At 43.0% G+C, this 14176-nt stretch overlaps 1 protein-coding gene across 1 annotated transcript in view; it reads right to left on the minus strand.

The window, feature by feature from the left end:
* Positions 1-14176, minus strand: part of AGO2 (argonaute RISC catalytic component 2) — a 56713-nt gene that overhangs the window by 33797 nt on the left and 8740 nt on the right. The gene's annotated exons all lie outside the window — the stretch shown is intronic.

Raw genomic sequence — 14176 nt, forward strand, 5'->3', positions numbered from 1 at the left:
CACTTAAACCACCTCTGCAATCACATCTGGATGAGTTGCATGTACCTAAAGCAACTACAATGCATGCACTTCAGCTATATATATTTTGCTCTAATGAGCATACTGCACAGCCTGTCAAAGAGGGGAATACAGCACAGGAACTGTTCTGACATGTCGCAGCTCTCTGGAAAATAATATGCATTAGAATTAAACTGTATCCTACTGCTTCCTATAAACAGGAAGGAAATAGAGCAAATAGTCTGCTGTACTGTATTCTTGAACTCAAACATCAGCCATAGATTAGACAATGTGAAGCAGAAGCAAAATAGCTGCTTGTGGTTGTTTCAATCTAGGAAATTCCACTAAAAATTCACAGAGAAGCACATAAGGTACCAACTTGAGTACCCAAAACTCCTGCAGCATCAGTACTCAGCGTTTCCACCCTCTAGAACAGTAACAACTTGCAGCAAAATCTTCACATGTGAAATAACACAGGAGGCTTCTCATTCCTGATGTAAAACTCGAGGTGTGGTTTCCTGGGTTTATGCCATTCAGTCCTCTGCTACAGCAGAAATAATATACAACCCTTCACTAATGCATCAGTCACCCTTTTCCACCCTTGCTTTCCCTACTGGAAAGCTGTTCCAGAACTGTGGTGCTCTCATGCTCAGAAACATCCTTCCATTTTTATTTACTCACTGACCTTAAGATTAAATACTCCTTATTGTATTTTAAGATCTTAAACAAATTCTCATTTAAGTCTTCATTCTAGTCTATACTACTTCTACCAGTGTCTTCTCATAAACAAGGCTTCGTTCTCATCCTTCCACTTCCTTTTAAAGCGCACCTTTCCTGAACAAGAGCAACTGTTACTCTACATGAGGTCGCACCAAGGTCCAGCACAACCACACTGATACTTTCATCTCTGAATTGGAATTAAGGTTAGTAAGCCCTAAACTGCATTTACCTGTTGTACCACTGCGTTGTTCACTGCAGCTTCTGGCCATCAGTTACCAGTCAGACACGTGCCCATCTCCCAGTTCACTACTAACTCCCAGCTACATGAACTTTAATAGATCTTTTTTTAACCCACCACCTATTATCCTGCTTCACTCTATATGATGCTCAGGTCCTCCTTGTGTGGACAAGGTCTCATATGCCCCATGATGAAATTTCAGGTACTTATTCCTAACATTTATGTAAAGATCATTATTGAAATAATGAACAAGACCATTCCCAACCTCAATAGCATCATTTCCCATTTTATCCTTCAACACTCCCCATGGCCACTTTTCCCACTCATGACAGAATCATGGAATGGTTTAGGTTGAGGGGACCTCAAAAGCTCCAGTTCCAGCCCCCTGCCATGGGCAGGGACCCCTTCCACTGGAGCAGCTTGCTCCAAGCCCCTGTGTCCAACCTGGCCTTGAACACTGCCAGGGATGGGGCAGCCACAGCTTCTCTGGGCACCCTGTGCCAGCGCCTCAGCACCCTCACAAGGAAGAGCTTCTGCCTAAGAGCTCCTCTCAGTCTCCCCTCGGGCAGGTTCAAGCCATTCCCCTTGGCCTGTCCCTACAGGCCCTTGTCCCAAGCCCCTCTCCAGGTTTCCTGCAGCCCCTTTAGGCACTGGAGCTGCTCTCAGGTCTCCCCTTCAGGAGCCTTCTCTTCTCCAGGCTGCCCCAGCCCAGCTCTCTCAGCATCTCCATGGCCTCCTCTGGACTCGCTCCAACAGCTCCATGTCCCTCTTGTGCTGGGGGCCTCAACCTCCTCACTTATTTTTACCATTCTACTAATCTGACTTTCAGCACCGATTTCCTCACATACAGGTACTTTCTCAGGATCCAGACAGTTTGGTTTGACACTGGGGATATGATGGGGGTGGGGGCAGGGGGGGTGTTATTCTATTTAAAAAATTCTTGGGTTTTCTCATTTATTTTACTTTTGGGAAGCTTGTTTCAGATCTTCCAAATGCAGTCTGAGGCATACACCCTTCTGATGTCACATTACAAAGGTTCAATTTGGGGTTTTTTCCACTCCCTTTCTTTAGTGTTACCATTAAAGTCTGTGGTCCTCCAACACTATCTCTGTCAATATGATCAAGATGTTTGTTGCTAAATACTTGTAATTTCCATGACCTAAAAAGTCACATTTCTGTGATTAAGGCTTTTTCCGCTTCCCCAGTTTAAGTCCACCAAGTCTTTCAGTTTTGCTTTCAACGCAATTCTCATTTTAGTATTATTTTTACAAGTAATCCGTCTTGCTTCTGCAGTGTCAACACCTCTACTGGAAAATGAAGCAAAACATTTTAGTTTTCAAACAAAAGCTCCTACCTAAAACTCAGTGCTCACCGCAAGCAGCCATCTGCATCTGACCTTTCCCATTCACATCCCGGAAGGCAAGCTGAAATACTTTGCTGACTCTAATCACAGAATAGGGCTGGAAAGGACCTTAAGATCATGCGGGTCCAACCCCCTGCTATGGGCAAGAACACCTCACACTAAACCATCTCACCCAACGCTCTGTCCAACCTGGCCTTGAACACTGCCAGGGATGGAGCATTCACAACTTCCTTGGGCAACCCATGCCAGTGCCTCACCACCCTCACAGTAAAGAACTTCTTCCTTATATCCAATCTAAACTTCCCCTGTTTAAGTTTTAACCCGTTACCCCTTGTCCTATCACTACAGTCCCTAATGAAAGGTCCCTCCCCAGCATCCCTATAGGCCCCCTTCAGATACTGGAAGGCTGCTATTAGGTCCCCACGCAGCCTTCTCTTCTCCAGGCTGAACAGCCCCAACTTTCTCAGCCTGTCTTCATATCTTCATAATTCAGCTCAACCTTTAAGAGTTTTTATTTTTATGAATTCCTGCACATCCTGACTTCCAAGACACGGATTTCTCATCATTTCCCAACACTTACAGGACCTCTGCTTACTTCACATATTATTCTGAAGGTGATTAACTCCCTCAGGTGGCCCCCACAGTCACCACATCCCTCTGCTTGGCATGACAAATTCACAGAGTTTCTGTGTCATTAAGTGGAAAGAACCTTCTGCTGTGGATCTGACAAGTAACCAAGTTATTTACAGCATTATCAGCTGGAAAGCAACATAAAAAAACTCCCAGAAACACTGATACTTGCAATAACACAAAGCTTTCTATTACCCACCTCCAAATCAGATCTAGGGGATGGATGTACAACAAGCACTCACTTCTGCTCTGCCAGATTCTTGTTTACCATCATTTTTTACCATGATTTACCATCAGAAGGGGCTTCCACCGATTATTTCAGCCATTCTCCTGCTTCATCCTTTGCAGTTCATCACTACATACACTTCCATCTTTACTTTCATCTTTCTATAACAGAACGTTCCCATTTGAAAGCCACTTCCTAGTCATTAACATTATTCTATGGTTTTTGGTAACCCATGGATTTGATGATTCCATGATCTCCGTATTTCAGTTTTCTGCCCAGGCTCCAGGCATTTGTATATTAACATTTCATTTTCTGCACACACTGCATCCTAGCTGCATTACCACCATTACCTGGTCAACTATCATCAATAGTAAGCATTTCCCTTCTCCTTGCTGTCTATTTCCATGCCTTCTAACACTCCCGTATCTACTGCCAAATCCCAATTCCACTTCCTTTTTCTGTGCCAAATTTGGTACATCATGACTAGTTTTCAGAAATACAAAGAAAAACGAAGCTTACAAGATTTGGAAGTATAAAGAAGAGGATCACTGAGGAGGGGACCCCCCCTCCCCCAACCTATTTATGCTGCAAAATTTAGTAGTTTTGTAATTAAGCAACATGTCCTCCTTTCTATATATTAAAATGGGATTGATTAGTAGTTCTCACAGGGGTGTAATGAAGCTCCTCTATCTGTAAATATCTGCATCTATCTGCTTTCAGGGATCAACACAAATACACGCTGCTCTACAACATGATTACATTCCTCCACTGGAGTTTAGTGACAAGCAGTAAATACAAATGAGGGCATATATTCACTTTTGAGAATAACAAGAAATGCTGAGAGCAGCAGACTCCTGGGGAAAGATGTGATCACAGTTCTTCAACCTGTACATGTGAAGGAGAGAAAACCCCAAGATCCAAGCTGTTCCGAACGCAGGACAACCACCACCCTGTAGTTTCAGATTAAACATCTTCTTTTCCAATGATTTCTTTTTTACCATCCAATAAAACCCAAGAAGCTATTTCTGGCTCAACTCCCCAGACAAACTTATTTAGGGCAGGGTGTTGTTTCAAAGAGATAAGTGCTGTTTATTAAGAAGCAGCACTGACCCGATAAGCAGTCAACCTATATTTCTGCCACATAAAACAGACACGTACGTGTTAACTACAGAACTGAGGGATGTGAACTGAACTTCAAGAGGAAAAACTAAGTATTACAACTGTTGATCTGAATTCACTTTTTGGACTACTGCGTCAAATTAGGAATGTAAAATCAAGCTATCTTGTATAAGTATTGCAGCACCCAACCATGAAGCACAGTCACAAAATCCTGAATTTGGTGTGGAAAGGAGAGGATAGAGCATTATTACTCTTTCCTATTGAAGGAAAAAGCATGAGTCACAATCATAAAACACAACTGCTGTGTTCAAAGTGATTGACCTGCCCCAACTTCTTGTTCAAGCACTGCATAACACCCATCACTCACTTTTAAATGTGACAGAAGGCATACAGATATAACGCTTCTCTTAGCACTCAGGTTCCTACTTCGAAGGTTTTAAGTGTGGTGAGGAGTGTTACAGAGGCTACTGCAGGACACTGGAGCTTGGGGTGATGCCCTGCCCAAGGAAACCTGCAAAAATTCATACCCCAACACATGTTATTTGCTCCATTCCCGTTTTTCAGACTCCCTTCATGAACACAGATGATGCTTCCACAGAGACAGTGCTTCAAAGCATTGGAAAATGCATGCCTGGATTTTACTTTTAAAGCTCTGTCAAGGGAAGAATGAATTAAAGCATGAAGACTCATATACCAGAACATCCAAACGGTATCAGAAGCTCCTCACCCATTTGCTAGATGGTAACTTGAATTAAGAGAATGTTTCAGCCTTGATATGATGACTGGGACCATCAGAAGCTCCATTTTAAAGGTGTGCATTAAGGTAAGCGGGGTATTGAGTAATGAGGTGCCAATATATTGTCTTAAGGCTTATTTTTATCATGAAAAAAACAGACTATTAGAGCCCATCCAATTTACATAAACTAAACATTCAGAGTTATCAGTCTTAAAAACCCTGTGATTCAAGGATGCTGGAGAGGGACTCTTCATCAGGGACTGTAGTGACAGGACAAGGGGTGATGGGTTCAAACTGAAACAGGGGAAGTTTAGATTGGATATAAGGAAGAAGTTCTTTACTGTGAGGGTGCTGAGACACTGGAACAGGCTGCCCAAAGAAGTGGTAAATGCTCCATCCCTGGCAGTGTTCAAGGCCAGGTTGGACAGAGCCTTGGGTGACATGGTCTAGTGTGAGGTGTTCCTGCACATGGCAGGGGGTTGGAACTGGATGAGCTTAAGGTCCTTTCCAACCCAAACCATTCTACGATTTATAACAATAAAAAAAGAAACCTGAAAAGAGACAGGTATCAGAAAAATAAGCCTTGTGGCAGTTTTTGGAAATTAAATTCATAATCAAGTAAAATTATTCTGGTGAAAGGGATGGCAAGGGAAAGGTGGTGATAGAGGAACTTTGCGCAGCCACAGCAATGCTGCTTTAGTACAAACACTGAGTTTTGCAAACTGAAAACAACCCAAGGCTGTCTCTGTGTGTACTCACTCCAGCGCGTTACTCTGGGTCAAAACTGGAGGTAAGAGTGACTCAAGCAGTCAGCTGGCCAAGACACTTCTAGTATATAAGGTATGAATGAGCCACACTTGTGGTTCAGCTCCTCCGCTCCAAAATCCACACAATTACATGACAATGATTTTTCAGGACCATTTATATCCATTTCCCACACTTAGAGCATTCATTTCTTTTGTCCTTCATTCTCCATCATTTCTTATAGCTTACCTGGTGCTCCGCTCAGCACCCAGCAGCGCTGCCAGTCAGCACTAAACCTGCACATGGACATTTTCTTTTAGCAAAGAATTATGCAATTTTAATGTGCAGTCAGAGGCCCAACAAGTTACTAAATAAGGGGACAAACTCGTTGCATCTAAGGGCTTGTTGACACAGGAAATCGGCTGAGCATAATTATACCAGAGTAATTATATCACTAAATTTCCCTGTGTGGCAAGTCCTAACGCATATTTAATAATCAGGTGATGTTTTCACAACTGAAGGTGTACTTTAGCACTGGGCTAATGCAACCTATGTTGGTCGACAGAATGCCTCTCTAAAACCACTCTCCTAAAAGTATAGTCTTTAAATGAAACTAAGGTGAAGGAAGGAGAGAAGAAAGGAAACCTTATTTGGAAGCTCCACTTTAAGGTAAGGTTTCTAGTACCAGACAATAGGGCAGCTCTTCTGGATCATCACTACAAGTGTTTTCAGATATTGCTGCACAGTAACAGATGTGTATTTCAAAGTATTTTAGGTACAGTGATGACTTGATACCCAAGTATTGAAGAAAAGGCCAAATTTCATGTTTGTATACAGAATGTCAATGCAATTCAATATGTAATTCAATTCTCCTGCAGCACTTGATGTGAGCTACCTTGCTTTGCCAACCCCAGCCTTGCAGACAGAACCAACTATACAACCATTGTGCATACTCGTTGTCAGCTACATCACAGACACAGAAAAGAGGCATTGCCCCATAGGAAAAATGGGGTTTAGTAACTTGCCCTCAACCAGCAATCAGCTATTTTGCCTCCAGAACTGCAGGAAGCAAAGAAAATGACAAACATTCATTATGATCAAGTTAAGAAGAATCAAGACTGGCAAATGAACAGACACGTCTGTTGGAAAAGGCTTTCCAGAAGCTGATGTAGAGGTGCTGAGCATTATCGGTATAGAATAACGTAGGCAGGGACCTGGTTGGCTTCTCCAGTCAAGTTTGGCGTATCTTCAAGGACACAATTTCCACGTTTCTTAACTTGTTCCAGCGTTTGATCACTCCCACAGCAAAGTAAGTTTGCTTTTTACTCAACTGGGAAGCTCCAGCTTCTGCCCATTGCCCTCTTCTGGTGCACCTGCCACAAGTCTGGCTCTGTCTTCTCCATAGCTTCCTCTTTGGTGGCTGTAGACAACCAGAAGACCAGCCTTCTCTTCAAAACAAACCTGATTCTTATAGCCTCTCTTGGCATGCCATGGTCTCCTGCCCCATAGCCACCTCGGGGGCCTGTCACTGTGTGTGCAAATGGGTCATGTTCCCTTTTGGGCTGCAAGATGAAGTGGGAGGATGGGAGACTTGGAGAAGGGACACCCCACGGTGCAGGAAACAGGATCTCCACAAAGAGTTATTCAAATACCAGTAACAGAAGGAATTCAAAAAAAGAATGTGGAAAACATCCAATACGAATCATTGACAGGATCTTCACAGAATTTAAGTATTTTATTTACATATATATATTAGGACAGCAAGAAAAGGAGTACAAGGAGTTGAGCCTTTTCTTTTTAGGACCTAACAAACCAGACAAACCCCCAAAACCCCCAACAAAACCAAAAGAAACCCACATCTTTGGGCTGTCTACAGGCTGGGTTTCATGAAGAAGTTCAACTTTCACACTGGCTTTCTGTTAAGGACCGTTAGAGCAAGATAGGAGAAAGGCTGGTAGTGTTTTCTAGGAGATAAGGAAGACTTAAAGCTGCAGCTCCTACTCTCTTGATATTATGGGAGTAGAGTCTATATATATACGGAACCTCTATGTCTGTCTCAGCTGCTCATTAAGCATGTTTTGGAGTAGAGAAGCTGAAAGCTCTTCAGTCAAGCTACAGCGCTGTTGAATTAGATGATGCAAAACAAGTAAAGGTAGCGGACTTGTTGGTTATCCCCAAAAACTCAGCAAACCATGAGGAAAGTACCGGAGGGAAGCAGAACTCATGTAAGCAGAACTTCGGTGACATCTAATGCCTGTTCCAGCATTATCTTAGGTATCAAGTGCTGAAGGTCTTTACTCAACTGCGTCAGATTTAATGAAGTTTTCTGCTAATAATGCAGCCTCTAGAAAAACAATACTTGGTAGAGCCCAGTAAATAACCTGATAAGCAATTGGAAGGAATGGAAATAGGGGAAGAGCAAATGGGTAAAACAGTTCTTACCTTTTTTATGCAAAGAAAATACAGATAAGACTACTCAGGACAACTCATTAACCACTGCACTACAGTAAAGTTGTACAGCAAAGTGGTCACTGGACACATCAAAATCAATTCTGAGGTTGCTTCTCCTTTAATTTCGCAGCAAAGTAAACAGGCAGCACTGTTAACGATGCTTTTTTTTTTGTCCAGAGCCTCATTTCTGCTTTGAAACAGGTTGCACCTCCAGCTGTACACACCTATGCATGCTCCAGCACGTGTGTTTAGGTTGTCACTCATATCCATCCACTGGGACCACTGAAGCTGCAGATCACCATTTCCTTTTCTTAAAGCTCAAGCCTACTTATTCCTTGCTTATGTCTATGCCTGCAAGCTGGATTTATACCAACTTCAGGCACCAGACCGCATGTATCACCCCACAGGTAAATTGTTATTTTCCTAGAATGGCCCCTAAAACGCTGTCCACAGTTAGATCACTTGGGGATGGGGGGAGTCTCTGCTCCCCATCACATTCAGTCTGCTCCTGCACTCTCTCAAGCACCTGCTCATCTCAGGCCATCACAGGGCTCTACACTTGGAAGCCAACCTTTAAAGACAATTATAGAACCCAGACTGGTTTAGGTTGGAAAGGACCTTAAAGCTCATCCAGTTCCAACCCCCTGCCACAGGCACGGACACCTTCCACTAGAGCAGGCTGCTCCAAGCTCTGTCCAACCTAGCCTTGGACACTGCCAGGAATGAGGCAGCCACAGTCTCTCCGGGCAACCTGTGCAGGAGTCTCACCACCATCTCAGGAACTATTTTCTTGCATTCCCAATTTTTTTCTGCATATGTTCCATTTCTGTTATTTTTCCTCACTCAGACCATGTGTAAACTATGCCCAAATACTGTCAAGGATTCAAATATGATGCCTTTCACATAATTTTGGATGCAGCCCCTCTCTGAAGGGTCTCCTGGTCTCTCAGGGAGCAGCCTCCACACATTCTACCCACAGCACCCTGCATGTACCAAGGTGGGCTATCAGAGCTAGGGCTGCTTCAACACTGATGAGCAAAAATGAAGGAGCAGTCCTCATATTTGGTCATACTTTAAGCTCCACATACGATGATTCAGACGTTTTAGGGATCCCACTGTACCAGATTGCTTCTTAATGTTGAAGTATGAAATCAAATACTTTACCAAGGAGTCAATGTTAGATAAACAGCACTGCTTCGAACCGTAATCTCATTACATCCAGCAGACCTAATCTGGACATGGTTTTTATTGACTAATTGTCACTTACTGCAAAAGAATTCAAGCAATGTTAATTCTCGAGTCAACCCGTTTATCAAGTGGAGGCTGTCCCTGCCTGTTGGGGGTTAGAACTAGGTGAGCTTTAAAGGTCCCTTCCAACCCAAACCAGTGTATGATTATTTTGCCCGGAACAAATGATCAGTTACAGATCTACAGCCCTCTTGGTTATCTTGGTTAGTTTTTGACCTCTGCAAAATAAGAGACATGATCTCTTCATAGCGCCAGAGGTGATATGATCCACGGGGACCAGAATGACTCCCAGACACTAATGGTGTGAGCAGGTGTTGCAATCAAGAGATGAAAAGGAGAAACAAGACATAAATGTATCTTGCTTTGTACATTATGACCATGTTTCAAATAAGAATATGTAAAAGACTAAGAACAAAACACCAGAAAACCAAAGAGGAAGAGATCAATGCTCCAGCAGAAAGCAGCAGGCAATAAATAAAGAATTGTTCTTTCTAGCCCACAGGCTTCTTCTGGACAATGTCAACTAGCAAAAGACAGCAAGTGTCAGTACATTCTCCCTGTGTCAGTACATTCGCCCTGTGTCCTACATCTTCAGAGTGACCCTCCAAGGTTTTGAATACTAACAAGCTGGTTCTCCTCATTCTACTGGCCACCTGCAAGCAGGATGAGGGGTGGAAGAGCATATCCATCCCCACTTTTAGCAAGCCAGGTGGTTTAACTGATCCCTATCTATACTCAGAACTGCAAAGTAAAACTGAAATCCTTCTTAAGGGATGCAGACAAAAGCTTTTAATTACAAACTGCAGTGGTGAATTAAGTCATCCAAATAGTAAGCCTCCTGCAAACAATGGAGGGGATGCTTCTGGCTTACCCACAAGTCAGCAACCCAGTTGAATTAGAACTACAAAGAAACTCCCATCTTCAGGCAAACCTCTGCTCGATGAAGGGGGAAATGGAGAATGTTCTTAGTGCTATTTATCACACTTAACCAGAATGATTCATTCACTTTTCCATGCCTTAGAAAATGATGTTGAACTAATTCCAGATGCCTTTTCTGGCAATCTGAAATAAAGGATACAATATTAATGTCTTCATTTGTAAGGAGCAATGCCTCCATTCTATACAGTCTATTCCCTGACACTCCAAAAGGCCTATGGAGCGCATATACACATCTTCTAAGCGAAGAAAACCCCCACCCACTAGCACTTATTCCTCCCTATGTGCTGCTTCTCCCCTAAGAAGATAAGACCAGAAATTCTGTATTCATCACCACACATTTCCCTTCCCTTACCCCTTGTTTGCTGAAATGTTACGTTTTGGTTAGGAAAGAAACTTGGCTCCCCCTCCTTCTGATTAGCTGACACTTGGAACTGCGTAAGTATATAGGAAACCGTATCACCCACCTCCACTGTCTTTTGTTTTAAATAATTTCCTGTTTAAGACATTACAAGGCTGGTAAACCACGAGTTCTTTATACGTCAGCATTGACTCTGCCAGTAATATTTACTTTGATACACAGACTGAGGTTTCCAAACTGCTTGGTGTGAGTATCAGTCGAACACATGCTTGCATTCAGTCCCAAGGGGAGCACTCATTCCAGTCTATGCCAGCTGCAGAACTGAGCTCAGTGAGGGGTACTTACGTCTAAATCTCCTGCATTAAGTATTTCAACACCTTCTGAACGCACAAACCGACATCAAACTACATCATCCGTACTGTACACCTGCGACACTTCTGTACCGTGAGGTCTCCGTGTTTCATAGATTTTCCTTTTCCCCCATTATGAATGGTGAGAAATGGTCTCTATAACAGCTCACAAGCAGACACACTGGATAGTATTAGATAGATGGTGTCCTCAACATAAGGACATGGAGCTGTTGGAGCAAGTCCAGAGAAGGCCACGAGGATGATCAGAGACTGCAGCCCGTATGGAGACAGGCTGAGAACATAGGGGCTGTTCAGCCTGGAGAAGAGAAGCTGCGTGGAGACTTCAGAGCAGCTTCCAGTATCTACCTACAAGGATGCTGGAGAGAGACCCTTCATCAGGGACTGTAGCAATAGGACAAGGAGTCATGGGTTCAAACTGAAACAGGGGAAGTTCAGGTTAGATATAAGGAAGAAACTCTTCCCTGTGAGGGTGCTGAGGCACTGGAATGGGTTGCCCAAAGAAGTGGTAAATGCTCCATCCCTAGCAGTGTTCAAGGCCAGGCTGGACAGAGCCTTGGGTGACATGGTCTATAGTGTGAGGTGTTCCTGCCCACAGCAAGGGTTGGAACTGAATGATCTTAAGGTCCTTTTCAACCCAAACCATTCTATGATTCTACGACTAAGTCACCTGAACCAGAGCTGTAGTTCTCAGCACAACCATCCTGCCAACACTTTTCCCTTCCCCTCCTTCTCCTTCCAGATCCCTTGCCACTCCATCCCATGCCTCTCTTCTGGCCTTCTGTATGATTAGAGACACCCTTGCCCGCATGCACACAAGATCCACCAAGCTTAACAAGATCTAGTGGCTTGGGCTTTACTCCGTTGCCATTGGTATGTCTTTCTAGTGTGCTGGAAACTGGTACCGCAGAGCCCCCAAATCCACGTTTCCTGTGGTAGTCACATTATATATAATGCAATGAAACACAGAAATTATTTGGCCTCAGCTTAGTAAAGCAAGAAGCTAGGATGGCTGTGTTTTGTGCTGTACCTTTGTGAGCACATTCCTACCCCACAGGCTTTGGCTAGGAGTATTTTTATGGAAAATCTAAAAATAAAATTGTTGTTTTCATACCTAAAATGTTTTCTTATTTCCAAAACTCGAGTGCTGAGCTGTAACTCAGTCATCCTCTCCTTGAAAAAGAAATCTTTTCCCATACCCACACTGGATTAATCTACAACAACATGACCGTTCCATGGCCTAGGTTTAAAACAGTCACAGTTAAGAGCTGAGGTTATGCTGTATCATTTTAGATAGTGAGAGCAGCGGGAGGAGCATCTCCAACATGCAGGAGATCCAATAGCATCTAACGCCATTTCAAGAGATAGGGCTGTGGTTTTCAGCATCGCTGAAAAGAGGGGTAAAATGCAGGTTCATAATCATGGAATAAGTGAGATACGATGGGAGTGGAGGCTTTCAGCACAACTCCTCTGTGAGAACTGGGTTTTTCCTATTACATCTGGGGTTTTTTTCCTCCATCTGCTTCTTGTACAGGGAACCTAAGTCCTCTTATTAGTTGATACAAACCAAAACTCAGCTGTGGCACTGTGCCCCCACAGCCATGAGAGCAACAACATGGGAGGAGACTGCAAATAATGGCATCTTACTATGGAGATCCAAATCCTCACTGATTTTTTTCCTCTGGATATAGTTTTCTCCTATCAAAAACTTACTCCATGTCACACCTTGTCCTGGAAATTCCCTCTTTTGGGCTGGGCATTACTTTAATGATTCTGTGAAAGGTAAGTTTGAAGAGAAAAGGCACATACAAGTTTCCTAAAGACAGGCCAAAACCTCAACTGAAATTTTACATTAAAGGGGATTTGCAAGTCAGAAACAATTAGGAAAGCTCCACCACTGCTGTATTCTCATCATACAGCGAGCCCCAAACAATAAAGCTTCACTTCCTTGCCCTGGTGGGAAGTTTCCTCCTTCTGAATGAAGCTCTCACTTTTTAAACAACACACCCTTATGCAAACATTCTGAACCCATGCGAATTATTCCTAAGCATTCCTTCATTAAATGCTCTTCCCAAACAGAAATGTTCTGATTCACCAAGACCTTCACTCTTCTGCACTGTCATTTCTACCTGAACTTGGGTTTCACTCTTCATTTTATTCGCCTGTGGTCTGAAAGGTCGGTGGTTTTGGGGGTTTTCTTTTCAAACCTGTGTCTGTCATTAGGTTTCTCAACAGAAATAACGAAGTCAGACACAGCTGAAGGTAACACGCACTCTTGCTTGAGAAACCTTCCCTTTCACCAACAGCTAAAAACCTCCTGGCCTACCAAAGTCTTGTCCTCCACATGATGAAGATTACAGAAACGATAGAGGATGACAGGCAAGAGAACACAGCCAAGAGAGAGAGTGATGAAAACCAGCAGAAAGGGAGCATTTACTGCAAACCACAAGTCGTATGAAAGGACAATGGAGTAAGTTCAGTATCAAAGGAGAAGTGAAGCCAAGAACCCAGCAACATTTAGATAGGAATTTACCCTCTGTATGAATAGATGTCTGTCCTTTAATAGTAAACACTGGCTAAACAAGTTTCAGAAGGTATATAATAAGGCCCCAGTAATAATCATGTTTTAAAGCCTTATTCATCTACATGACACATTTAACTTCAAACAATTTGTACATTGATCTAGCTAAGCCAGTGAAACCTCCCCTCTTGGGAATTCTTCTAAAATTGGCTTATTTAAAATAAATCTACATTAGCACATCCACACACACTTCCTACTACTAAATTACCATTTAAATTTCATTATTTTCTCACATTAATATGTTCTACCATAGGTTTCATGACTGAACTAAGAACATACAAAAAAGCACCACGAAGACAAAAACCCCTAAAGCTCCAATCTGTGACATTAGCAGCTTGAACAGAGCCACCCACAGTATTTAACACTGCCTGCCAAGGGTGCCCAGAAAAGAATTACAACTTTCTTTTTCTCTAGACTACATATGAAATCATCAACTTGACCACCTGGACACAGATCTG

The sequence above is a fragment of the Lathamus discolor genome, chromosome 2 (assembly GCF_037157495.1).
Source record: "Lathamus discolor isolate bLatDis1 chromosome 2, bLatDis1.hap1, whole genome shotgun sequence".
Lineage (NCBI taxonomy): Eukaryota > Metazoa > Chordata > Aves > Psittaciformes > Psittacidae > Lathamus > Lathamus discolor.